The 27,242-nt window shown below is 46.0% G+C and overlaps 1 protein-coding gene across 1 annotated transcript in view; it reads right to left on the bottom strand.

The window, feature by feature from the left end:
• The window catches only part of LOC143766804 (uncharacterized), a 63,711-nt gene extending 49,612 nt beyond the window's left edge, over nucleotides 1–14,099 (bottom strand). The window contains exon 1 of the mRNA XM_077254767.1: nucleotides 14,075–14,099. The gene's annotated coding sequence lies outside the window, so the exon portion shown is untranslated. The remainder of the gene's footprint in view (nucleotides 1–14,074) is intronic.
• Nucleotides 14,100–27,242: the final 13,143 nt, after the last annotated feature.

Here is a 27,242-nt window from a genome sequence, read left to right on the forward strand (position 1 = left end):
ACAGTATAATGTTCCTACAGTACCTCCATCCCACCACACACAGTATAATCCTCTCATAGTACCGCCATACCCCCACACAGTATAATCTTCTCACAGTACCACCATACCCCCACACACAGCATAATCTTCTCATAGTACCACCATACCCCCACACACAGTATAATCTTCTCAAAGTACCACCACACTCTCATACACAGTATAATCTTCTCATAGTACCACCATACCACCACACACAGTATAATCTTCTCATAGTACAACCATCCCACCACACACAGTATAATCTTCTCATAGTACCACCATACCCCCTCACACAGTATAATCTTCTCATAGTACAACCATACCACCACACACAGTATAATCTTCTCATAGTACCTCCATACCCCCACACACAGTATAATCTTCTCAAAGTACCACCACACTCTCATACACAGTATAATCTTCTCATAGTACCACCATACCACCACACACAGTATAATCTTCTCATAGTACAACCATCCCACCACACACATTATAATGTTCCTACAGTACCACCATACCCCCACATAGAGTATAATCTTCTCATAGTACCGTCATACCCCCACACACATTATAATGTTCCTACAGTACCACCATACCCCCACATACAGTATAATCTTCTCATAGTACCGCCATACCCCCACACACATTACAATGTTCCTACAGTACCACCATACCCCCACATACAGTATAATCTTCTCATAGTACCACCATACCCCCACAAACATTACAATGTTCCTACAGTACCACCATACCCCCACACACAGTATAATCTTCTCATAGTACCGCCATACCCCCACACACATTACAATGTTCCTACAGTACCACCATACCCCCACATACAGTATAATCTTCTCATAGTACCACCACACTCCCATACACAGTATAATCTTCTCATAGTACCACCATACCCCCCACACAGTATAATCTTCTCATAGTACCACCATACCCCCACATACAGTATAATCTTCTCATAGTACCACCATACCCCCACATACAGTATAATCTTCTCATAGTACCGCCATACCCCCAAACACAGTATAATGTTCCTACAGTACCACGATACCCCCACACACAGTATAATCTACTCATAGTACCACCATACCCCCACACAGTATAATCTTCTCATAGTACCACCATACCCCCACACACAGTATAATCGTCTCATTGTACCACCATACCCCTCCACACAATATAATGTTTCACAGTACCTCCATGCCACCACACACAGTATAATCTTCTCATAGTACCGCCAAAACCCGACACACAGTATAATGTTCCTACAGTACCTCCATCTCACCACACACAGTATAATCTTTTCATAGTACCACCATACCCCCACACACAGTATAATGTTCCTACAGTACCTCCATCCCATCACACACAGTATAATGTTCTCATAGTACCGCCATACACCCACACATAGTATAATATTATCACAGTACCCCGCTATACCCCTCCAAACAGTATGTTTCACAGTACCTCCATGCCATCACACACAGTATAATCTTCTCATAGTACCACCATAACCCCACACACAGTTTAATCTTCTCATAGCACCGTAATACCCACCACACAGTATAATGTTCCTACAGTACCTCCATCCCACCACACACAGTAAAATGTTCCTACAGTACCTTCATCCCACCACACACAGTACAATCTTCTCACAGTACCGCCATACCCCCACACACAGTATAATGTTCTCACACTACCGCCATACCCCCCACACAGTATAATGTTCTCACAGTACCTCCATCCCACCACACACAGCATAACCCCTTTCTGACATCTGACGTACTATCACGTCGAGGTGGCCTGGGTCCGTATGACCACCAACGGGATAGTATGTCATGCCCTTTAATGAGACACTGCGATTTAAGTCGCATTAAAATTCTGACGCCATCTTACCTGGAGGGCTCGTCTCCCCCGGCCTCCAGATCGCGGTGATTGGCTGTTCAATTCTGAACAGCTAATCACAGCCTCTCTCATTGTTTCAGCCAATCTGATTGCCTGAAACCGTGAGTTCCCACGCTAGGATCGAGTACCGACGATAACATCGATCTCGCAAATCGTAGGGCACAGTGGTGGTGTTACCGTGCTGTGCCCTGCCGGTAACTAACTGGATCCTACTCCTACACCGATCCTACTCCGGAGCCTTCAGCTACTGATTGGCGCGATCTATGTGATCGTCGATCGTGCCAATCACAGGGCACAGCAGCGGTGTGTCCACGCTGTGCCCTGATGGTGACCTGCCGGTCACCTGCTGGTGACCTTCCTAGGATCGGAGCTGTGAGCATCTAACCCGTGCCTTCCTTTTTTTTTTTTCACATCCCCGTGCACGCACCCAGCCGCTGCGTCTAACCCGTGCCTTCTTTTTTTTTTTTTTTTTCATATCCCCGTGCGCACACCCAGCCGCTGCGTCTAACCCGTGCCTTTCGTTTCATTTTTTTTTCACATCCACGTGCGCGCACCGAGCAGCTGTGTCTAACCCGTGCCTTCAGTTTCTTTTTCCACATCCCCGTGCGCGCACCCAGTAGCCACGTCTAACGCGTGCCTTCCGTTTTTTTTTTTACATCCCCTTGCTCTCACCCAGCCGCTGTGTCTAACCCGTGCCTTCCGTTTTCTTTAATCACATCCCTGTGCGCTCACCCAGCCGTCGTGTCTAATCTGTGCCTTCCGGGTTCCTTTTTATTTTTTTTACATCCCCGTTCGCACACCCTTGAACCTTGATAAGTGACGCGGTTCACTTATCAGAGCTCTCGTGCCTGCCATTTTCTTTCTTCACATCCCGATGCGCTCACCCAGCCGCCTTGTCTAACCTGTGCCTTCCGTTTTTTTTTCACATTCCCGTACGCTCACCTAGCCGCGGCGTCTAACCTGTGCCTTCAGTTTTCTTTTTTTTTCACATCCCTGTGCGCACACCCAGCAGCCGCCAAACTTTGATAAGTGACGCGGTTCACTTATCAGAGCTCTCGTGCCTGCCGTTTTCCTTTTTTTCACATCCCCGTTCCCACACCCAGCAGCCGCTGAACTTTGATAAGTGACGCGGTTCACTTATCAGAGCTCTCGTGCCTGCCGTTTTCCTTTTTTTCACATCCCCGTTCGCACACCCAGTAGCCGCTGAACTTTGATAAGTGACGCGGTTCACTGATCAGAGCTCTCGTGCCTGCGGTTTTCAACTTTTCCTTTTACAGGTATTTTTTTCTCCCTATTTGCTTTTTTTTTCCAGAATAGTTTGCACCAATTACTATCCCTCCCACACATACACATAGATACCAATAAAGCATATTCTTTTATTGCCTCCGACACTGATAGCGAGGGAGAGGATCCCACATTCCTTTACTCTTCAGATTCTTAATCCTCTTCCTCCTCCGATCCTGCGGAACCGCCACGCAGACGTCGCAGGACAGAAGTAGCACCCACGATTCATGAAGATGAACTAGAGCGCCCGCTTCTGAAGATGAACCAGAGCGCCCCTCTTCGGACCCCGTATGGACCTCTCCCCCAGAAAATTACGAGCCACTGATTCCTGATTTTGTGGCAGAACCAAGAATCAAGTTTGACACCACCGGCCTCACAGAACTAGACTTTTTCAAAGTCTCTTTCTCTGAGGCTTTTGTTAACCTCATGGTGGAGCAAACTACCGTATATACTCGAGTATAAGCCAAGATTTTCAGCCCTAATTTTTGGGCTGAAAGTGTCCCTCTCGGCTTATACTCGAGTCATGGTCGGCGGGTGAGGGGGAGAGAGGACTGTCGCATACTCACCTGTTCCTGGCGCTCCTAACGCTGTCCCAGCCTGTCCCATGGTCTCCCGCGCTGCAGCTCTTCCTCCAGTCAGCGGTCACGTGGTACCGTTCATTAAAGTAATGAATATGGGCTCCACTCCCATAGGGGTGGAGCCGCATATTCATTACTGTAATGAGCGGTACTCATTACAGGAAGAAGCTGCGGTACCATGGGACAGGCAGGGACATAGTCAGGAGCGCCAGTGTTGTGAATTCCGTTCTTGGGCTCCCTCCGGTGGTTGTAAATCGCACTTTTGTGAATTCTGCCCTTGGGCTCCCTCCGGTGGTTTTAAGTGGAACTGCTGCTCCTTGGATTTAGCTTAGCAGCTGCTTCCACTGATCGTCTCTCCTGCTCTGCTATTTAGCCTGGCCCTGATCTTCAGCCAGTGCCAGCTGTCAATGTTTCTTGGTTGGATTCAGATCTCTCCTTGGATTTCCTTGATAGTCGGTCCTGTTCAGCAAAGATAAGTCCTTGCTTGTTCATTTGTTGTCCTCTTGCTGTGGACTTAATCATTCAGTTCATTTTATGTTTGCTCTAGTCCAGCTTGTCAGTATTCAATATTCAGTTAAGCTGGAAGCTCTGGGGAAGCAGATTTGCCCTCCACACCGTTAGTCAGGTGTGGAGATATTTTGTAAACTCTGTGATGGCTTTTTCTAGCTTTTAATACTGACCGCACAGTATCCTTTCCTATTCTGTCTATATAATTAGATGTGGCCTCCTTTGCTTAATCCTGGTTTCATTCTGTGTATGTCATTTCCCTCTCCACTCACAGTCCATATTTGTGGGGGGCTGTCTGTCCTTTGGGGATTTTCTCTGAGGCAAGATAGCTTTCCTGTTTCCATCTTTAGGGGTAGTTAGTTCTCCGGCTGTGACGAGATGTCTAGGGAGTGACAGGAACATTCCACGGCTACTTTTAGTGTTGTGTTAGGTTCAGGAACTGCGGTCAGTAAAGATACCATCTCCTCAGAGCTCGTCCCATGTTGCTCCTTAACCACCTGGTCATAACAGTACAGCTGGCCAGCAATGTATTGAATGCATCTCAAAAGAGGGGAAAAAAAAAGTTCTGAGCCATTTTTTTTTCTCTGCAGCCTGTTTTGTCTTTTTTCCCCCTTAATCTCTGGGTGGTTCAGGATTCTAGCGCTGACATGGATGTTCAGGGTTTGTTCTCTCGTGTGGATCAACTTGCTGCAAGGGTACAGAGTATCCAAGATTATGTTGTTCAGACTCCGGTTTTGGAGCCTAGAATTCCTACTCCTGATTTGTTTTTTGGGGATAGATCTAAGTTCTTGAACTTTAAAAATAACTGCAGATTGTTTTTTGCTTTGAGACCCCGTTCCTCTGGTGATCCCATTCAGCAGGTGAAAATTGTCATCTCTCTGCTGCGTGGAGACCCTCAGGATTGGGCATTCTCCCTTCAGTCAGGGGATCCGGCTTTACTTAATGTAGACGCATTTTTTCAAGCGCTCGGATTACTGTATGATGAACCTAATTCTGTGGATCAGGCAGAAAAAACCTTGTTGGTCCTGTGTCAGGGTCAGGAAGTGGCAGAATTATACTGCCAGAAATTTAGAAAGTGGTCTGTGCTCACTAAATGGAATGAAGATGCTCTGGCTGCAATTTTCAGAAAGGGTCTTTCTGAAGCCCTTAAAGATGTTATGGTGGGGTTCCCCACGCCTGTTGGTTTGAACGAATCTATGTATCTAGCCATTCAGATTGATCGGCGCCTGCGCGAGCGCAAGGTTGTGCACCATATGGCAGTGTCCTCTGAGCAGAGTCCTGAGCCTATGCAATGTGATAGGATTTGGACTAGAGCAGAACGGCAGGAATTCAGACGTCAGAATAGGCTGTGTTTTTACTGTGGTGATTCTGCTCATGCTATTTCTGATTGCCCTAAGCGTACTAAGAGGATCGCTAGGTCTGTTACCATTAGTACTGTGCAGCCTAAATTTCTCTTGTCTGTTACCCTGATTTGCTCATTATCGTCCTTTTCTGTCATTGCATTTGTGGATTCAGGCGCTGCCCTGAATTTAATGGACTTAGAGTTCGCCAGACGCTGTGGTTTTTCCTTACAGCCTTTGCAAAACCCTATTCCCTTAAGGGGCATTGATGCGACACCATTAGCCAAGAATAAACCTCAGTACTGGACTCAGCTGACCATGTGTATGGCTCCAGCACATCAGGAAGATTGTCGTTTTCTGGTGTTGCATAATTTGCATGATGTGGTTGTACTAGGTTTTCCATGGTTACAGGTACATAATCCAGTGCTGGACTGGAAATCCATGTCTGTGACTAGTTGGGGTTGTCAAGGGGTATACAGTGACGTTCCTTTGATGTCAATTTCCTCTTCCCCCTCTTCTGAAGTCCCTGAGTTTTTGTCGGATTTCCAGGATGTATTTGATGAGCCCAAGTCCAGTTCCCTTCCTCCACATAGGGACTGTGATTGTGCTATTAACTTGATTCCTGGCTGTAAGTTCCCTAAGGGCCGACTTTTCAATCTGTCTGTGCCAGAGCATGCCGCCATGCGGAGTTATGTTAAGGAGTCTTTGGAGAAGGGGCATATTCAGCCCTCTTCGTCACCGTTGGGAGCGGGATTCTTCTTTGTTGCCAAGAAGGATGGCTCCTTGAGACCCTGTATTGATTATCGCCTTCTTAATAAGATCACGGTCAAATTCCAATACCCATTACCTTTGCTCTCTGATTTGTTTGCTCGGATTAAGGGGGCTAGTTGGTTTACTAAGATTGACCTTCGAGGGGTGTATAATCTTGTTCGTATTAAACAGGGTGACGAAAGGAAAACTGCATTTAATACGCCCGAAGGCCATTTTGAATACCTTGTGATGCCATTCGGGCTCTCTAATGCCCCATCTGTGTTTCAGTCCTTCATGCATGATATCTTCCGGAATTATCTTGATAAATTCATGATTGTATATTTGGATGATATCTTGATTTTTTCCGACGATTGGGAGTCTCATGTGAAACAGGTCAGGATGGTATTTCAGATCCTTCGTGCTAACACTTTATTTGTGAAGGGGTCTAAATGCCTATTTGGAGTTCAGAAGGTTTCTTTTTTGGGTTTTGTTTTTTCTCCCTCGGCTATAGAAATGGATCCTGTTAAGTTCCAAGCCATTCATGATTGGATTCAACCCACTTCTGTGAAGAGCCTTCAGAAACTTTTGGGCTTTGCTAATTTTTATCGCCGTTTCATTGCCAACTTTTCCAGTGTGGTTAAGCCCCTGACCGATTTGACGAAGAAAGGCGCTGATGTGATGAATTGGTCCTCTGCGGCTGTTGAGGCCTTTCAGGAGCTTAAACGTCGATTTACTTCTGCCCCTGTGTTGCGTCAGCCGGATGTTTCTCTTCCTTTTCAGGTTGAGGTTGATGCTTCTGAGATTGGGGCAGGGGCCGTTTTGTCTCAGAGAAGTTCTGATGGTTCTCTGATGAAACCGTGTGCCTTCTTCTCCAGAAAGTTTTTGCCTGCGGAGCGTAATTATGATGTCGGCAATCGGGAGTTGTTGGCTATGAAGTGGGCATTTGAGGAGTGGCGACATTGGCTTGAGGGAGCCAAGCACCGCATTGTGGTCTTGACCGACCATAAGAATCTGATTTACCTCGAGTCTGCCAAGCGGTTGAATCCTAGACAGGCTCGATGGTCCCTGTTTTTCTCCCGTTTTGATTTTGTGGTCTCGTATCTTCCGGAATGTAAGAATGTTAAGGCTGATGCCCTCTCTAGGAGTTTTTTGCCTGATTCTCCGGAAGTCCTTGAGCCGGTTGGTATTCTCAAGGAGGGGGTGATTCTTTCTGCCATCTCCCCTGATTTACGGCGGGTGCTTCAGGAATTTCAGGCTGATAAATCTGACCGCTGTCCAGTGGGGAAACTGTTTGTTCCTGATAGATGGACTAGTAAGGTAATTTCTGAGGTTCATTGTTCGGTGTTGGCTGGTCATCCTGGGATTTTTGGTACCAGAGATTTGGTTGCTAGGTCCTTTTGGTGGCCTTCCTTGTCGCGGGATGTGCGTTCTTTTGTGCAGTCCTGTGGGACTTGTGCCCGGGCCAAGCCTTGCTGTTCCCGCGCTAGTGGGTTGCTTTTGCCTTTGCCAGTCCCTGAGAGGCCCTGGACGCATATTTCCATGGATTTTATTTTGGATCTTCCTGTTTCCCAGAAGATGTCTGTTATCTGGGTGGTTTGTGACCGGTTTTCTGAGATGGTCCATCTTTGCCTAAATTGCCTTCCTCCTCTGATTTGGTTCCATTGTTTTTCCAGCATGTGGTTCGTTTGCATGGCATTCCGGAGAATATTGTGTCTGACAGAGGTTCTCAGTTTGTTTCTAGGTTTTGGCGGTCCTTTTGTGCTGGGATGGGCATTGATTTGTCTTTTTCTTCGGCGTTTCATCCTCAGACAAATGGCCAAACTGAGCGAACCAATCAGACCTTGGAAACCTATTTGAGATGCTTTGTGTCTGCTGATCAGGATGATTGGGTGGCCTTCTTGCCGTTGGCCGAGTTTGCCCTTAATAATCGGGCTAGTTCGGCTACTTTGGTTTCGCCTTTTTTTTGTAATTTTGGTTTTCATCCTCGTTTTTCTTCAGGGCAGGTTGAGCCTTCTGATTGTCCTGGTGTGGATTCTGTGGTGGACAGGTTACAGAAGATTTGGACTCATGTGGTGGACAATTTGACGTTGTCTCAGGAAAAGGCTCAACGTTTTGCTAACCGCCGTCGGTGTGATGGTCCCCGGCTTCGCGTTGGGGATTTAGTTTGGTTATCTTCTCGTCATGTTCCTATGAAGGTTTCTTCCCCTAAGTTCAAGCCTCGCTTTATTGGTCCCTATAAGATTTCTGAGATTATCAATCCGGTATCTTTTCGTTTGGCCCTTCCAGCCTCTTTTGCCATCCATAATGTTTTCCATAGATCTTTGTTGCGGAGATATGTGGTGCCCATTGTTCCCTCTGTTGATCCTCCTGCCCCGGTGTTGGTTGAGGGGGAGTTGGAATATGTGGTGGAGAAGATTTTGGATTCTCGTTTTTCGAGGCGGAGGCTTCAGTATCTTGTCAAGTGGAAGGGTTATGGCCAGGAGGATAATTCTTGGGTTGTTGCCTCCGATGTCCATGCCGCCGATTTGGTTTGTGCCTTTCACTTGGCTCGTCCTGATCGGCCTGGGGGCTCTGGTGAGGGTTCGGTGATCCCTCCTCAAGGGGGGGGGGGGGTACTGTTGTGAATTCCGTTCTTGGTCTCCCTCCGGTGGTTGTAAATCGCACTTTTGTGAATTCTGCCCTTGGGCTCCCTCCGGTGGTTTTAAGTGGAACTGCTGCTCCTTGGATTTAGCTTAGCAGCAGCTTCTACTGATCGTCTCTCCTGCTCTGCTATTTAGCCTGGCCCTGATCTTCAGCCAGTGCCAGCTGTCAATGTTTCTTGGTTGGATTCAGATCTCTCCTTGGATTTCCTTGATAGTCGGTCCTGTTCAGCAAAGATAAGTCCTTGCTTGTTCATTTGTTGTCCTCTTGCTGTGGACTTAATCATTCAGTTCATTTTATGTTTGCTCTAGTCCAGCTTGTCAGTATTCAATATTCAGTTAAGCTGGAAGCTCTGGGGAAGCAGATTTGCCCTCCACACCGTTAGTCAGGTGTGGAGATCTTTTGTAAACTCTGTGATGGCTTTTTCTAGCTTTTAATACTGACCGCACAGTATCCTTTCCTATTCTGTCTATATAATTAGATGTGGCCTCCTTTGCTTAAAGGGAACCTGTCACCACGTTTTTGGAAGATGGGATAAAAATAGCGTTAAATAGGGGCAGAGGTGGGCGTTACATTAGTGTGTGTGTTATGCGTTTATTACCCACCTAAGTTGCCGAAATAACTTTGCAAAGTCTCCGTTTTCGCCTGTCAATCAGGCTGGTCAGGTCGCATGGGCGTTGTCTTCCCCCAGATTTGGCGTAGTTTTCCGTTGGTGGCGTAGTGGTGTGCGCATGCCCAAAGTCCGGAATCCTCTTCCAGGGGATTTAAAATAGCTCGGTGTTCGTTATTGCATTGGTGATCGGTGGGCGCGGCCATCTTCCTTTGGCCGCGCGTGCGCAGAAGCGGCGCTCTGCTGGCCGCGGCTTCAGGAAAATGGCCGCCGCGATATCCATCTGCGCACGCGCGGCATCCCGCGGCCATTTTCCTGAAGCCGCGGCCAGCAGAGCGCCGCTTCTGCGCACGCGCGGCCAAAGGAAGATGGCCGCGCCCACCGATCACCAATGCAATAACGAACACCGCGCTATTTTAAATCCCCTGGAAGAGGATTCCGGACTTTGGGCATGCGCACACCACTACGCCACCAACGGAAAACTACGCCAAATCTGGGTGAAGACACCACGCCCATGTGACCTGACCAGCCTGATTGACAGGCGAAAACGGACACTTTGCAAAGTTATTTCGGCAACTTAGGTGGGTAATAAACGCATAACACACACACTAATGTAACGCCCACCTCTGCCCCTATTTAACGCTATTTTTATCCCATCTTCCAAAAACGTGGTGACAGGTTCCCTTTAATCCTGGTTTCATTCTGTGTATGTCATTTCCCTCTCCACTCACAGTCCATATTTGTGGGGGGCTGTCTGTGCTTTGGGGATTTTCTCTAAGGCAAGATAGCTTTCCTGTTTCCATCTTTAGGGGTAGTTAGTTCTCCGGCTGTGACGAGATGTCTAGGGAGTGACAGGAACATTCCACGGCTACTTTTAGTGTTGTGTTAGGTTCAGGAACTGCGGTCAGTAAAGATACCATCTCCTCAGAGCTTGTCCCATGTTGCTCCTTAACCACCAGGTCATAACACGCCAGGAGCAGGTGAGTATTTCATATTCACCTGTCCACGTTCCATCCGCCGCTCTGTCTTCCCGTCCTCTTGCTGTGACTGTGCAGGTCAGAAGGCGCGATGATGTATTAGTGTGTGCGCCGCCCTCTGCCTGAACAGTCACTGCGGAGAGACGGGACGCTGAGGAGCAGCGGGCAGTGACGAGAGGGGAGTATGTCATTTTTTTTTTTATTGCAGCAGCATTACATGAGGCACAATGCTATATGGAGCGTCTATGGGGCCATAAAGAACTGCATGGGGCATTATATGGAGCGTCTATGGAGCCATAACTGCATGAAGCATTATATGGGGCATCTATGGGGCCATAACTGCATGAAGCATTATATGGAGCATCTATGGGGCCATAACTGCATGGAGCATTATATGGAGCATCTATGGGTCCATAACGGCATGGAGCATTATATGGGGCATCTATGGGGCCATAACTGCATGAAGCATTATATGGAGGATCTATGGGGCCATAAGTGCATGGAGCATTATATGGGGCATCTATGGGGCCATAACTGCATGGAGCATTATATGGAGCATCTATGGGGCCATAACTGCATAGAGAATTATATGGGCCATCTGTGGGGCCATAAGTGCATGGAGCATTATATGGGGCATCTATGGGGCCATAACTGCAGGGAGCATTATATGGGGCATCTATGGGGCCATAACTGCATGGAGCATTACATGAGGCATCTATGGGGCCATAAAGAACTGCATGGAGCATTATATGGGGCTCCTGATTCAATATGGATATTCAAAAACACAACCTACTGATGTCTCAATTAATTTTACTTTTATTGGTATCTTTTTTTTTTTTTTTTTTTAATTTACCAGTAGCTGCTGCATTTTCCACCCTAGGCTTATACTCGAGTCAATAAGTTTTCCCAGTTTTTTTGTTGCAAAATTAGGGGGGTCAGCTTATACTCGAGAATATATGGTAATTTGTATGCTCAGCAATTTTTGGAGCAAAACCCTGGTTCATCATTTTCTAACTGGTCTCCTGTAGACGCAGTTGAAATGATGCAGTTTTGGGGCCTGGTCCTTAATATGGGGATCCTGACAAAGCCAGAAATTCGGCAATATCGGAGTGTTGATATTTTATACAACACTCCAGTGTTCCGTATGGTCATGGCCTGGATGAGGGATGCCTATCTTTGCCTTTGTGATCTTGGTATTGGCAAGAAGAGCTAATATTGTGTATATACAGTATATATTTGTATGCCATAGATTCTGATATTGTTATACCATTTATGTGTATTTATGGCTTTGGGGTTTTGTGTTTTGAATTGCATGCCAATTATTTAGGTGATATAAATTTTCTGTGAATTGATAGCATTGCACGGGACCTTATTTTGGTCGTATGCTCTCCCATGGGGAAGGGTGTGTATATCATATTTTTAACTGATTTTAAATTGGTCTGTGTGTCTTTATTACAATAAAGTTTTCATTTTGTCATATAACAGGTGTGCACATATTTATGCATAGGCTTCCCCCTTTTCTTTCGTCTGTTGATAAAGTTCTGTGAAGCATTTGGGGGTTCAAAGTGCTCAACACACACCTAGATAAGTTCCTTAGGGGGTCTAGTTTCCAAAATGGTGTCACTTGTGGGGGGTTTCCACTGCGGTACTATGAGATTATACTGTGTGTGGTGGTATGGCGGTACTATGACAAGATTATACTGTGTGTGGGGGTATGGCGTAAGTGTGAGATTATACTGTGTGTGGGGGTATGGTGGTACTGTAGAAACATTATACTGTGTGGGGGGTATGGCGGTACTGTAGGAACATTATACTGTGTGGGGGTATAGCGGTACTGTGATAACATTATACTGTGAGTGGTGGTATGGCGGTACTATGAGAAGATTATACTGTGTATGGGGTATGGCGGTACTATGAGAACATTATACTGTGTGTGGGGGTATGGCGGTACTATGAGAACATTATACTGTGTGTGGGTATGGCGGTACTGTAGGAACATTACACTGTGTGGGGGTATGGCGGTACTGTGAGAACAACAACACAGGTCCGATGCGCTCTGCTGGTGCATTTGTTTGGAGGCTTCAGCAGGTAACCGTCTCTGCTTTTTTCTCTGTGATTTTTTGTCAATTTTCTGGAGGATTTTTAAGTCCTCTTTGTGCGTCTGTGAGCTTTTACTCAATGTTTAGCGTTAGGACCGACAAAAATGTACGGACCTGTGACGTGGGTTGCCGGCTTACATATTGAGGCCCCAATATAAACTAATACCTTACATACATTGATATGTGTTTTTTTTGCACTTTATCTTGCAGGGCGCAGTTGGACCAAGATGGCTCTGTAAACTGTAGGCCTCTATTCACACAGCATGCATTTTGTGGCACTGGGCGGCCCGCCTGTATGTGCGTTAGTAATAGGCTGTAGACCAGATGCTCTGCATTGCCTGTGTGAACAATGCCACATACAGACTATTATCTCTTATCTTTTTGTGCACTAATGCCAAACAGCCAACACTGGATTGAAAGTGGTTGTTTCATCTGTATTTCTTGCACCTGTGTTGTTGCCATCATTAATCGGGTCCGATGCGCCCTGCTGGTGCATTTGTTTGGAGGCTTCAGCAGGTAATCATCTCTGCTTTTTTCTCTGTGATTTTTTTGGTACTGTGAGAACATTATACTGTGTGTGGGGGTATGGCGGTACTATGAGAACTTTATACTGTCTGGGGGTATGGAGGTACTATGAGAACATTATACTGTGTGTGGGGGTATGGCGGTACTGAGGAAACATTATACTGTGTGTGGGGGTATGGCGGTACTATGAGAACATTATACTGTGTGTGGGGGATGGCGGTAGTGTGAAAATACCTTTTTTACGAGAGATGCCAGTACTGTGGAAACATTATACTGTGTGAGCGCCATCATATATATTACATAAGGGGTGTAATAAGGAGAGTCATAAAAAAGCCTCCTCAGGGCTGTGCTGCATTTGTACAGACTGCTATCTGCCGCCCAGACGGGACCATGTGACACCAATGGGAAGAGGGAGGTTTCCGGAGGGAAGAGTCTAGAGGGTGCACCTGGTCAGGAGACCTTGATGGCGCAGTTACTGATATTATAAAGGCCGGAGCCCCAAAGGCAGAACAGATTTGGCGCCAACAAAGGAAAGGGGTGCGGGGAAGAATCTGAGGTACCAGCTCCTGGTAAAGTGCCCGAGGCAGCTGGGTGTGGGGCAGAACCCTGCTTACAGGGCATAATGGGGGCATTACACTGTGTGGGGCCAAGAAAGGGGCCCTGTACTAGGAGAACACTCCGCTCCTCACTTCCTGTCCTCCATAGTTGGCTCGTATGTATCTATTACAGGAAACAGAACAACAACGTTATGGTTCTTATAAAGAGTCTCCTCCGTGCAGAAGGGGTTAATGTCCCCGGCTGCGCTCAGTACTGGGGAATCTGCACATACCTCCACCTGCAGAGCCGCACTCCACAGATATGGCTGCTCTGTGCGCACAGGACCTGTGATGAGGTCACAGGGGGAGGAGTCAGGGGTCACGTGATCAGGGGCCTCAGGGAATGAGATCTATGCTGCGATTGGGCATCAAGCACAGGGTGAGCGAGGCCCCGCCCGTTCCCGTGACGTCATCTCCTCTTAGGTTCCCGGTGTGCGGCTCTGCAGGTGGAGTCTGCGCAGTCCTCGTCACCCTCCATGTGGGGGATTCCTCCTCCTATATCGCCTCCATACTCCGCACCCTCACTATAGCGCTTACTCACACCTGGGAGTCCTGGCTGTGTCTGTGCAGTGAGGGCGTTTTCCTCTTTGTCTGCAGACAGTAATGTCCTCCCCTGTGTACCGGCCACTGTAAGAATTCTCCCTTCTTCCCCCACATGGTAATATTCCCCTATTCACCTACAGGGGCCATAAGTCCTTCTATGTGGCCCTAAATAGTATTATTGGCCCCTGTGTCCCCATATATTACTACTGGCCCCTGTGTGCTCTTATATATGACTACTGGCCCCCGTGTGCCCCCGTATATTAATACTGGCCCCCGTGTGCCCTCGTATATTACTACTGGCCCCCGTGCGCCCCCCCTATATTACTACCGGCCCCCGTGCGCCCCCCATATATTACTACCGGCCCCCGTGTGCCCCCCATATATTACTACCGGCCCCCGTGTGCCCCCCATATATTACTACCGGCCCCCGTGTGCCCTCATATATTACTACCGACCCCTGTGTGCCCCCATATATTACTACCGGCCCCCGTGTGCCCCCATATATTACTATTGGCCCCTGTGTTCCCCCATATATTACTACTGGCCCCCGTGTGCCCCCATAGATCGCTACTGGCCCCTGTGTGACCCATATATTACTACTGGTCCCCGTGTGCCCCCATAGATCACTACTGGTCCCCGTGTGGCCCCATAGATCGCTGCTGGCCCCCGTGTGCCCCCATAGATCGCTACTGGCCCCCGTGTGCCTACACTGATCGCTACTGGCCCCCGTGTGCCCCCATATATCACTACTGGCCCCCGTGTGCCCCCATATATCACTTCTGGCCTCCGTGTGCCCACATAGATTGCTACTGGCCCCCTTGTGCCCCATATATTACTACTGGCCCCTGCTTGCCCCCATATATCACTACTGGCCCCCGTGTGCCCCCATATATCACTACTGGCTTCCGTGTGCCCTCATATATCACTACTGGCCTCCGTGTGCCCACATAGATTGCTACTGGCCCCTGCTTGCCCCCACATATTAGTAATGTGCCCCCACATATTAGTAATGTGCCCCTACATATTAGTAATGCCACCTACAGATGCTTCTCACAAAATTAGAATATAATCAAAAAGTGAATTTATTTCAGTTCTTCAATAGAGAAAGTGAACCTCAATATTCTATAGAGTCATTACACACAGAATGATCTATTTCACGTGTTTATTTCTGTTAATGTTGATGATTATGGCTTACAGCCAATGAAAACCCCAAAGTCATTATCTCAGTAAATTAGAATACTTTATAACACCAGCTTGAAAAATGATTTTAACATCTGAAATGTCCTACTGAAATGTCTGCTCAGTAAATGCACTCAGTACTTGGTCGGGGCTCCTTTTGCATTAATTACTGCATCAATGCGGCGTGGCATGGAGGCGATCAGCCTGTGGCACTGCTGAGGGGTTATGGAAGCCCAGGTTGCTTTGATAGCAGCCTTCAGCTCATCTGCATTGTTGGGTCTGGTGTCTCATCTTCCCCTAAACAATATCCATAGATGCTCTATGGGGTTGTCAGGCAAGTTTGCTGCCAATCAAGCCCAGTGATACTGTTGTTTTTACACCAGGTATTGGTACTTTTGGCAGTGTGGACAGGGGTCAAATCCTGCTGGAGAATGAAATTTACATCTCCAAAAAGCTTGTCAGCAGAGGCAAGCATGAAATGCTCTAACATTTCCTGGTAGACGGCTGCACTGACTTTGGTCTTGATAAAACACAGTGGACTTACACCAGCAGATGACATGGCCCCCCAAACCATCACTGATGGTGGACACTTAATAATAATAATCTTTATTTATATAGCGCCAACATATCCCGCAGCGCTTTACAGTTTAACAGTTTCAAACACAACAGTCATGGGTAACAACGTTAACAATACAGTAATAAAGCAAAATAAGCCGACCCTGCTCGTGAGAGCTTACAATCTACAATGAGGGCGGGGGAGATACAAAGTACAGGTGTGTATTTACAATGATGGTCCAGCCATCTTCAGGGGGTGGGGGGTAAATGGAGATAGTGAATGGGCTACACACAAACATAAAATGACTGATTAGTTAATGTGGTAGGCAGCTCTGAACAAATGTGTTTTGAGCGAGCGCCTAAAACTATGCAAGTTGTGGATGGTCCTAATATCTTGGGGTAGAGCATTCCAGAGGATTGGCGCAGCACGGGAGAAGTCTTGGAGTCGGGAGTGGGAGGTACGGATTGGTGCAGAGGTTAGTCGAAAGTCGTTTGCAGAGCGCAGTGGTCGGCTAGGCCGATAGACAGAAATGAGGGAGGAGATGTAAGGTGGTGCCGCACTGTGGAGAGCTTTGTGGGTGAGAACAAGTAGTTTGAATTGTATCCTGTAATGACACTTCACACGAGACCTCCAGCAGCTTGGATTGTGGCATCTCCACTCTTCCTCCAGACTCTGGGATCTTGTCTTCCAAATTAAATACAACATTTACTTTCATCTGAAAACACCTTGGAGCACTGAGCAACAGTCCGGTTCTTCTTCTCCTTGGCCCAGGTAAGGGTGTGTTTCCACGGTCAGGAAATGCTGCGTGTTTGATGCTGCAGTGTCAAACACGCAGCTTCAAACACGCAGCGTCCAGATGTTACAGCATAGTAGAGGTGATTTCCTGAAATCCCGTCTCCACTATGCGTTAAAACACGCAGGCAGCAGGCCCACCTAAACGGACATGCGGCGCGTCTTTTCAGAATTCAGCATGTCTGTTTACCATGCGGCGACGCTACGTCGACGCACCGTAAATTTCCCATAATCATTAGATGCGGTAAAATCGCGTTTAATGATTAGTCACATGCGTAGTAAGTGCGTAAACGCAGCTTACTACGCATGTCTGCTAATTTACATGCGGGTTTCCCTGCCCCGCCGCCGGAAGTCCCGCATCCACTGCAGTTCTCGCGATAACTTTTCTTATCGCGAGAACTGCCGCGCACGTGACCGGGGGTTATCTCCGGTCACTAGGCTGGTTCTCACGATCAGCTGATTGTGCGAACGCTGCAGTGTAGGTGATAGCTGCAGAGTTATCTCCACCGATCATCTACAAGTTCTGCTACATCTGGATGTCAGGGATTCAGATGTAGCAGAGCTGGACTCGTGGGACACTCGTTGTGTGCACATACACCATGCAACATACAACATACACCATATGACATACATACAGTACAGACATATAGTACATACAACATAGAGTACATACCACCACCCTGTCACCTTGATCCCCAAAGCCACTGTCACCTGTAAAAAAATATTAAAATAATAAACCATATACTCCCTGATCCACAGATATCCAATTAAAACGAATGTCCCATGACGATCTCCCATGGAGAGCAGCAGCATCAGTTGATACGACCGCTCTCCAGGGGCTCCAGGAATACAATGACGGAAGGTATCCTTCCGCACTGTATTCCTCCGCCCCTGTGAGAAATAGTCCCTATTCTCACTTGTGGCGCTGCTGTGTGGGAAAATTCCCACTCAGCTTTGCCATAAAGTGAGACTCTGAACTAAGGTAACCTCTCAGTGATGCACTGCAGGAGCCACTGTCTCCTGTCAGGGTGTCACTGAAGGTCCTATAGAGCAGTGTCATCACCCGATGTCACTGTTCTATAGGGGAGATCGTTGTGGGACACTCGTTATTAATTGGACTACGGCGGAAAGTGAGTATACGGTTTATTATTTTTTACAGGCGATGGAGTATGGTCAAATTATATATATATATATATATGGTATATGACCAGGGTGTATTGTCTGGAGGCATTTTCCATGTATGTTATCAAATGGCTACGTTACATCGATGATGTTCTATTTCTCTGGACAGGCACCCTGGAGGAGTGTCATCAGTTTATTGGGACGCTCAATGGCAACCCTTGGAACATACGCCTTACATCGCATCTCTCACAATCGGAAATGGAATTCTTGGATTTGAAACTTAGTCTAAGGGATTCCAGTATCACTACATCTTTATATCGAAAGCCTACGGCTACTAACAGTCTACTGCACTTTACCAGTTTTCATCCACAACATCTAAAAGAAGGGATACCGAAGGGCCAATTCTACAGGGTCAAGAGAAACTGTTCCCGACAGGAGGACTTCTTGAGACATTCTAGAAAACTCACCTCGAGGTTTAGAGACAGAGGCAACCCAAAAAGTAATCTTGCGTGCCTTTGTTTCAGCGAGGGAATCGGGATAGGGAGGAACTGTTACAGCCTCGTGCCAGGGCTCCCAGCAAACCACTGGGGATTATTACAGCATTTAATGATCAGTGGCACGATATACGTAACATCTTATCTAGATATTGGGGTATGTTGTTGAGTGAATCCAAATTGCTGCCGCATATTTCCCCCAGACCCAACCTCATAGCCAGGAGAGCCAGAAATCTTAAGGATTGTCTGAGTCACAGCCATTTCCAGTGTCCGGTAGTGAAACTAAGCAGGGGGTTTCGACTCTTTGGTACATTTCCATGCGGTAACTGTAATATTTGCCCTTTTACGGCTGGAGATACTAACATCACTTTGCCTTCTCTACCTTTTCAGATTGCTCCCAAAGCATATTTCAACTGTAAAACACAAAACCTTGTTTACGCCTTGGTGTGCCCTTGCCCCAGGGTATATGTTGGTCAAACAACACAAGAATTGAGGAGGAGAATTCAGCAACATTTCTCTAATATCACAACGGCAAAGAAGGATTAGGCTAAAGGGAAGACCCTCACGCCCGTCGCCTCACACTACTTTGGTGGAACATAACTCGCTTTGGAGTGGAACCAAGATTTTGGGCCTGGAGAGTGTTCCTACCAACATCAGAGGGGGCAATATCACTGCTGAACTGTTGAGACGGGAATCCAAATGGATTTTTTAATTGAACTGTGTAGCTCCATCAGGCCTCAACGAGGACTTATTTATTTTTATAAAAGCATGTGACTTGTTCTGGGTTCAATAATACGTAATCTCAAACTACCATTCTGTGTTCGTCCTTCGGTTGTTATATGGACAAGTTATTCGTATTTCTTGATACTTTTACAACTTCTCCATCTGGACAGCTAATGGCTATTTTTGGTTCTCATTACCCAATGGTGTATACGTGATCTTGTGAACTATACAATTGTATGTGATCTGTCCTTGGGTCCATAATACGGTGTCCTATAGTGTCATTCTACGAGGTTTGTTGCTATGCAGCTCTCATTTTATTATATGGACAGCATATTCAAAATTGCCCTATAGTGACAATATGTCTGTGCCTCTTGCAGTAGGGACTCCATGGCCTAAGGGCCATGTATTGTTCCTCTATCTATTGTTGTTCCAATCCAATATTGTTGGATCACCCGCTGACATCGCTGGATCGGGGTGTGTGACACCGATCCAGCGATGTCTTCACTGGTAACCAGGGTAAACATCGGGTTACTACGCGCAGGGCCGCGCTTAGTAACCCGATATTTACCCTGGTTACCATTGTAAATGGAAAAAAAAACACACTACATACTCACCTTCTGATGTCTGTCGTGTCCCCCGGCATCCGCTTCCCTGCACTGTGTCAGCGCCGGCCGGCCGTAAAGCAGAGCATAGCGGTGACGTCACCGCTCTGCTTTAGGGCCGGCGCTTACACAGTGCAGTGAAGCGGACGCCGGGGGACGCGACAGGCACCGGAATGTAAGTATGTAGTGTTTGTTTTTTTTACATTTACACTGGTAACCAGGGTAAACATCGGGTTACTAAGCGCGGCCCTGCGCTTAGTAACCCAATGTTTACTCTGGTTACCCGGGGACTTCGGCATCGTTGGTCACTGGAGAGCTGTCTGTGTGACAGCTCTCCAGCAACAACACAACGACGAAACAGCGACGCTGCGGCGATCGGCATCGTTGTCTATATCCCTGCAGCGTCGCTTAATGTGACGGTACCTTTACTTCATTCATAAGTGTGGAGAGATAGGGTATTGGGTTTTCAGGATATCTCTTTCCACATGACATTTGGATGCAACAAGTCTGACAACTTTTAACCCCTTCCTGACATCAGACGTACTATCCCGTCGAGGTGGGGTGGGCCCGTATGACCACCGACGGGATAGTACGTCATCACCGATCAGCGGCGCTCACGGGGGGAGCGCGGCCGATCGCGGCCGGGTGTCAGCTGCATATCGCAGCTGACATCCGGCACTATGTGCCAGGAGCGGTCACGGACCGCCCCCGGCACATTAACCCCCGGCACACCGCGATCAAACATGATCGCAGTGTACCGGCGGTATAGGGAAGCATCGCGCAGGGAGGGGGCTCCCTGCGGGCTTCCCTGAGACCCCCGGAGCAACGCGATGCGATCGCGTTGCTGCGAGGGTCTCCTACCTCCTTCCTGGCTGCAGGTCCCGGATCCAAGATGGCCGCGGCATCCGGGTCCTGCAGGGGAAGGAGGTGGCTTACCGAGTGTCTGCTCAGAGCAGACACTTGGTAAGCCTGCAGCCCTGCACAGCAGATCGTCGATCTGGCAGAGTGCTGTGCACACTGCCAGATCAATGATCTGTGATGTCCCCCCCTGGGACAAAGTAAAAAAGTAAAAAAAAAAATTTTCCACATGTGTAAAAAAAAAACAAAAAAAAAAAAACTCCTAAATAAATAATAATAAAAAAAAATATAATATTCCCATAAATACATTTCTTTATCTAAATAAAAAAAACAAAACAATAAAAGTACACATATTTAGTATCGCCGCGTCCGTAACGACCCAACCTATAAAACTGCCCCACTAGTTAACCCCTTCAGTAAACACCGTAAGAAAAAAAAAAAAAAAAAACGAGGCAAAAAACAACGCTTTATTACCATACCGCCGAACAAAAAGTGGAATAACACACGATCAAAAAGACTGATATCAATATCCATGGTACCGCTGAAAACGTCATCTTGTCCCGCAAAAAACAAGCCGCCATACAGCATCATCAGCAAAAAAATAAAAAAGTTATAGTCCTGAGAATAAAGCGATACCAAAATAATTATTTTTTCTATATTTTAGTTTTTATCGTATAAAAGCGCCAAAACATAAAAAAATGATATAAATGAGATATCGCTGTAATCGTACTGACCCGACGAATAAAACTGCTTTATCAATTTTACCAAACGCGGAACGGTATAAACGCCTCTCCCAAAAGAAATTCATGAATAGCAGGTTTTTGGTCATTCTGCCTCACAAAAATCGGAATAAAAAGCGATCAAAAACGGTCACGTGTCCGAAAATGTTACCAATAAAAACGTCAACTCGTCCCGCAAAAAACAAGACCTCACATGACTCTGTGGAGCAAAATGTGGAAAAATATATAGGTCTCAAAATGTGGAGACGCAAAAACTTTTTTGCTATAAAAAGCGTCGCTGGTTTCACACTTGCGTTTTTGTCTGCAGCGTTTTTTGCACAAAAAAAGCATGCGTTTTTTCCCTATATTTAACATTGAAAACGCATGCGGTTTTTTTCTGCATGCGTTCATTTTCAGAAATACAACCTGCAGTATTTTCTTGCGTTTTTAAGCACATGCGTTTGTTTGCGTTAAAAACGCATGCATTTTTATCGAAAAAAAAAAAGAAAACACACTGAAAAGCCACCCACCACCATCAAGGTGATAAAGGGATCCAAACCCTAACCCTAACTCTACCCCTAACCGTTTAATGAACATTTTCTGACAGTCATAGTGCCACGTATTTCAGTGCCACGTATTTCAGTGCCACGTATTTCAGTGCCACGTATCACGTATTTCAGTGCCACGTGTTTCAGTGCCACGTATTTCAGTGCCACGTATCACGTATTTCAGTGCCACATATTTTAGTACCACGTATTTCAGTTGCACGTATTTCAGTGCCACGTATTTCAGTGCCACGTATTTCAGTGCCACGTATTTCAGTGCCACGTGTTTCAGTGCCACGTGTTTCAGTGCCACGTATTTAAGTGCCACGTATCACATTTCAGTGCCACGTATTTCAGTGCCACGTATTTCAGTGCCACGTATTTCAGTGCCACGTATTTCAGTGCCACGTATTTCAGTGCCACGTATCACATATTTCAGTGCCACGTATTTCAGTGCCACGTATTTCAGTGCCACGTATTTCAGTGCCATGTATCACGTATTTCAGTGCCACGTGTTTCAGTGCCACGTATTTAAGTGCCACGTATCACGTATTTCAGTGCCACGTATTTCAGTGCCACGTATTTCAGTGCCACGTATTTCAGTGCCACGTATTTCAGTGCCACGTATTTCAGTCACGTTTAGGGGTAGGGTTAGGGTTAGGGCTAGGGTTGGAGGTAAAGTTAGGGTTGGGGCTAAAGTTAGGGTTGGGGCTAAAGTTAGGGTTAGGGTTTGGATTACATTTACGTTTGGATTAGGGTTGGGATTAGAATTATGGGTGTGTCAGGGCTAGGGGTGTGGTTAGTGTTACCGTTGGGATTAGGGTTAGGGGTGTGTTTGGGTTAGGGTTTCAGGTAGAATTGGGGAGTTTCCACTGTCCAGGCACATCAGGGGCTCTCCAAGCGCGACATGGCGTCCAATCTCAATTCCAGCCAATTCTGCGTTGAAAAAGTAAAACAGTGCTCCTTCCCTTCCGAGCTCTCCCGTGCGCCCAAAAAGGGGTTTACCCCAACATATGTGTTATCAGCGTACTCGGGACAAATTGAACAACAACTTCTGGGGTCCATGTTCTCTTGTTATCCTTAGGAAAATAAAAATTTGGGGGGCTAAAAATCATTTTTGTGGGAAAAAAAAGATGTTTTATTTTCACGGCTCTGCGTTATAAACTGTAGTGAAACACTTGGGGGTTCAAAGTTCTCACAACACATCTAGATAAGTTCCTTGGGAGGTCTAGTTTCCAATATGGGGTCACTTGTGGGGGGTTTGTACTGTTTGAGTACATCAGGGGCTCTGCAAATGCAACGTGACGCCTGCAGACCAATCCATTTAAGGCTGCATTCCAAATGGCGCTCCTTCCCTTCCGAGCTCTGTCATGCACCCAAACAGTGGTTCCCCCCCACATATGGGGTATCAGTGTACTCAGGACAAATTGGACAACAACTTTTGGGGTCTAATTTATCCTGTTACCCTTGTGAAAATACAAAACTGGGGGCTAAAAAATCATTTTTGTGAAAAAAAAAAAGAATTTTTATTTTCACGGCTTTGCGCTATAAACTTTAGTGAAACACTTGGGGGTTCAAAGTTCTCAAAACACATCTAGATAAGTTCCTTGGGAGGTCTAGTTTCCAATATGGGGTCACTTGTGGGGGGTTTGTACTGTTTGGGTACATCAGGGGCTCTGCAAATGCAACGTGACGGCTGCTGACCAATCCATTTAAGTCTGCATTCCAAATGGCGCTCCTTCCCTTCCGAGCTCTGTCATGCGCCCAAACAGTGGTTCCCCCCCACATATGGGGTATCAGCGTACTCAGGACAAATTGGAAAACAAATTTTGGGGTCCAATTTATTCTGTTACCCTTGTAAAAATACAAAGCTGGGTGCTAAAAAAATCATTTTTGAGAAAAAAAATAAAAATTATTTTCACGGCTCTGCGTTATAATCTGTAGTGAAACTTGGGGGTTCAAAGCTCTCAAAACACATCTAGATAAGTTCCTTAGGGGGTCTACTTTCCAAAATTGTGTCACTTGTAGGGAGTTTCAATGTTTAGGCACATCAGGGGCTCTCCAAACGCAACATGGCGTCCCATCTCAATTCCAGTCAATTTTGCATTGAAAAGTCAAATGGCGCTCCTTCCCTTCCAAGCTCTGCCATGCGCCCAAACAATGGTTTACACCCACATATGGGGTATCAGCGTACTCAGGACAAATTGGCCAACATTTTTTGGGGTCCAATTTCTTCTCTTACCCTTGGGAAAATAAAAAATTGGGGGCGAAAAGATCATTTTTGTGAAAAAATATGATTTTTTATTTTTACGGCTCTGCATTATAAACTTCTGTGAAGCACTTGGTGGGTCAAAGTGCTCACCACACATCTAGATAAGTTCCTTAGGGGGTCTACTTTCCAAAATGGTGTCACTTGTAGGGAGTTTCAATGTTTAGGCACATCAGGGGCTCTCCAAACGCAACATGGCGTCCCATCTCAATTCCAGTCAATTTTGCATTGAAAAGTCAAATGGCGCTCCTTCCCTTCCAAGCTCTGCCATGCGCCCAAACAATGGTTTACACCCACATATGGGGTATCATCGTACTCAGGACAAATTGCACAACATTTTTTGGGGTCCAATTTCTTCTCTTACCCTTGGGAAAATAAAAAATTGGGGGTGAAAAGATCATTTTTGTGAAAAAATATGATTTTTTATTTTTACGGCTCTGCATTATAAACTTCTGTGAAGCACTTGGTGGGTCAAAGTGCTCACCACACATCAAGATAAGTTCCTTAGGGGGTCTACTTTCCAAAATGGTGTCACTTGTAGGGGGTTTCAGTGTTTAGGCACATCAGGGGCTCTCCAAACGCAACATGGCGTCCCATCTCAATTCCAGTCAATTTTGCATTGAAAAGTCAAATGGCGCTCCTTTCCTTCCGAGCTCTGCCATACGCCCAAACAGTGGTTTACCCCCACATATGGGGTATCAACGTACTCAGGACAAATTGTACAACAACTTTGGGGGTCCATTTTCTCCTGTTACCCTTGGTAAAATAAAACAAATTGGAGCTGAAATAAATTTTGTGTGAAAAAAAGTTAAATGTTCATTTTTATTTAAACATTCCAAAAATTCCTGTGAAACACCTGAAGGGTTAATAAACTTCTTGAATGTGGTTTTGAGCACCTTGAGGGGTGCAGTTTTTAGAATGGTGTCACACTTGAGTATTTTCTATCATATAGACCCCTCAAAATGACTTCAAATGAGATGTGGTCCCTAAAAAAAAATGGTGTTGTAAAAATGAGAAATTGCTGGTCAACTTTTAACCCTTATAACTCCGTCACAAAAAAAATTTTTGGTTCCAAAATTGTACTGATGTAAAGTAGACATGTGGGAAATGTTACTTATTAAGTATTTTGCGTGACATATGTCTGTGATTTAAGGGCATAAAAATTCAAAGTTGGAAAATTGCAAAATTTTCAAAATTTTCGCCAAATTTCCATTTTTTTCACAAATAAACGCAAGTTATATCGAATAAATTTTACCACTAACATGAAGTACAATATGTCACGAGAAAACAATGTCAGAATCGCCAAGATCCGTCAAAGCGTTCCAGAGTTATAGCCTCATAAAGGGACAGTGGTCAGAATTGTAAAAATTGGCCCGGTCATTAACGTGCAAACCACCCTTGGGGGTGAAGGGGTTAATGGCCATGGTATCATTTGTTTGATCCCATGATAGTGATGCACCTATCTTGCTAGCATCAGTTCCAGTACTTTATGAGACGATCTCAAATCTATTGCGGACTTAAATCACTTTAGCCGAGTGAAGAGACCCATATGTATCTTTAAAATGTATTATTTATTAAATTACAATACATCAAAACAAAACAAAGCTAGAAATATTTTCTTCACAAAGTGTCCAAAGAAAGGATAGAGAAAACTCCCATCTGTTATCACCTATATAAAAATAATATATGGCTAGAAATAAACCATTATAACCACTGCTGCTCATATACTATTATCACTAATATCTAATTGCCACCAGGCTCATATAGATTACAATACAATATATCAAGTTTTCTCTTTAGAAGCAATTAAATATACATGCAGCCGCTATGTCTCTGATATCATACACATACAGCCTATTATACATATAGCTGACAATTGTTACCTGTCATATTAGGCTGGTTTCACACTTGCGTTTTGATCTGCAGCGTTTTAGCGCTAAAAAACGCATGCAGTTTTTTTTCTATACTTAACATTAAAAACGCATGCATTTTTTAGCGTGCGTTTTGACGCGTTTTCGGCAACGCATGCGTTTTTTGACGCGTGCGTTTAGTTGCAGAAATGCAACATGTAGATAGGCTACGTTCACATTTGCGGTGTGCGCCGCAGCGTCGTCGCCGCAACAAAACGCATGCGTCGTGCGGCCCTATCTTTAACATCGGGGTCGCATGGCGCCGCATGTACATGCGTTGTCATGCGTTTTGGTGCGTTGTACGCCGCATGCGGCGTTAGGGCGCACCTGTCAGGGCGCGGCAAACGCAACATGTTGCATTTTTTGGGCAGCGCAGACTTTTTAAAAAACGCATGCGTCGTGTTTGCGTCGTCGATGCGCCTTTTTTCCCATTGACTTGTATTGACAACGCAGACGACGCAAGTACTTGCGTCGTGGTGCGTTATACGACGCATGCGTTTTCCAATAAAAAATGCAAAACATTGTCTAGACTTTGGGGGGGGATGAAGAATGACTCAATGCAAAAAAAACGCATGCGGCGCAAAACGCTGCGTTTTTTGTTCAAAACGCAACTGCGTTTTTGTTTGCGTTGTGCGTTGCGGCGACGACGCTGCGGCGCACACCGCAAATGTGAACGTAGCCTAATTTCTAGCGGCGTTTCTTTGCCGCAAAAAAACGCATGCGTTTATTCGCGGCAAAAAAATGTATTGCTGTCTATGTAAACGCATGTGTTTTTAAGCACATGCGTTTGCATGTGTTTTTAAACGCATGCGTTTCTATAGAAAAACACAAGAGAACACAAAAAAAAACAAGAAAACCCTAACCCTTGGGTTGGTTAGGATCCCTAGTAACCCTAGGAATCCTAACCCTAGGGATCCTAACCCTAACCCTTAGGGTTAGGGTTAGGATCCTAACCCTTAGGGTTAGGATCCCTAGGGTTATAGTTAGGGTTTGGATCCCTAGGGTTAGGGTTTGGATCCCTAGGGGTAGGGTTATGGTTAGGGTTAGGAACCCAAGGGTTATGGTTAGGAGTAGGGTTAGGGGTAGGGT

Source organism: Ranitomeya variabilis, chromosome 4 (assembly GCF_051348905.1).
Source record: "Ranitomeya variabilis isolate aRanVar5 chromosome 4, aRanVar5.hap1, whole genome shotgun sequence".
In the NCBI taxonomy this organism is placed as follows: Eukaryota; Metazoa; Chordata; class Amphibia; order Anura; family Dendrobatidae; genus Ranitomeya; species Ranitomeya variabilis.